Source organism: Austrofundulus limnaeus, unplaced genomic scaffold (assembly GCF_001266775.1).
Source record: "Austrofundulus limnaeus strain Quisiro unplaced genomic scaffold, Austrofundulus_limnaeus-1.0 Scaffold1406, whole genome shotgun sequence".
Classification (NCBI taxonomy): domain Eukaryota; kingdom Metazoa; phylum Chordata; class Actinopteri; order Cyprinodontiformes; family Rivulidae; genus Austrofundulus; species Austrofundulus limnaeus.
In genome coordinates this window covers 79,426-80,930 of record NW_013953808.1, presented here as the reverse complement: position 1 = coordinate 80,930, position 1,505 = coordinate 79,426, and positions in this window count along the sequence as shown.

Genomic DNA, 1,505 nt, shown 5'->3' with positions numbered 1-1,505 from the left:
ACACCAAGGTTCTTTACATTAGAACTGGAGGCCAGATTAATGCCATCCAGAGAAGGTGAAAGGCTGCAAAGTTGACCCCTAAGATGTTCAGGTCCAAGAACCATAACCTCTGTCTTATCTGAGTTTAGAAGCAGAAAGTTAAGAGTCATCTATGTTTTTATGTCTGTAAGATTTGCTTGTAGTTTAAGTAACTGGTTGGATTCAGCAGGTTTCGTGGATAAATATAACTGTGTATCATCAGCATAACAATGGAAATTTATCCCATGCTGTTTAATAACTTTAACTAATGGAAGTATATATAAAGTAAAGAGGATTGGGCCAAACACTGAACCCTGAGGAACTCCATGACTAACTCTAGTGTAAGAAGAAGATTCATTATTAACATTACTAAACTGAAATCTATCAGTTAAATAAGACTCAAACCATTTTAGAGCTGTTCATGTAATCCCAATATCAAGTTCAAGTCTATGTAATAAAATATTGTGATCAGTTGTATCAAATGCAGCAGTGAGATCTAACAGGACAAAAATGGACACAAGTTCACTGTCTGAGGCCATGAGAATATCGTTAGTAACTTTCACCAGTGCTGTTTCTGTGCTATGATGAGCTCTAAACCCTGACTGAAACTCCTCATATAGATTATTTCTATCCAGATGTTCACATAGTAGATTTGCAACTATTTTCTCAAGAATTTTTGAGATGAATGGGAGATTAGATATAGGTCTATAGTTGGCCAGAACTCCTGAATCAGCATCAGGTTTCTTACGTAAAGGTTAAATTACAGCAACCTTAAAGCTCATAACCATTCATTAAAGATAAGTTAAGTAAAAAAAAATTGCCACTTCAGTAGAAAACAGAACTAAATGTTAGTTTCTTAATTTCTTCATCATCAGTGATGTTTTTTATAATACTATAATAAAGAAAAAAGAAAGAGAAGAAAAGAAATGTTAAGAGATAAACTGATAGAAATTCGACATGTGAAATGTTCATCAATAACACACAAGACAAACACACCCGACAACTGGCCATCAGAAAGTGTAGAAAACAAACACCCAGCAACCAAGCACAAACATATGCACGTATATAAACAGGGTTGCACATAAAAGTTTTGGTCTGGTTCTCAGGGGTGAACCTGGGGGTGTTGCTTGGTGCTCATATTTTCCTTCACTCATTGAACACATTTATCTAGAGGAGCGTCAGGGCATCTAACGCCCCCCTGTTCTGTTTTATGACTCCTATCAGCTGCAACGTCTCAGGACATCATGTTAAAGCAGTCCAAGTTTTTATTTTATTCTTTTACTCTGCATAAATGTTGTAAACTACCTAAGTGGCCAAGGGGCTGGGTGTATGTCATATAAACATCACAAACTGAACATTTCATGGTTAAATGTCTTTTAGACTAACATGTCCCTCAGATGGACAGTTTGACCTTCTGCATCTTCAGCCTTGGTTAAACCAGATTTCCACACTCTTCAGTCCAAGCAGCAAATATCTGTCTTTCACAC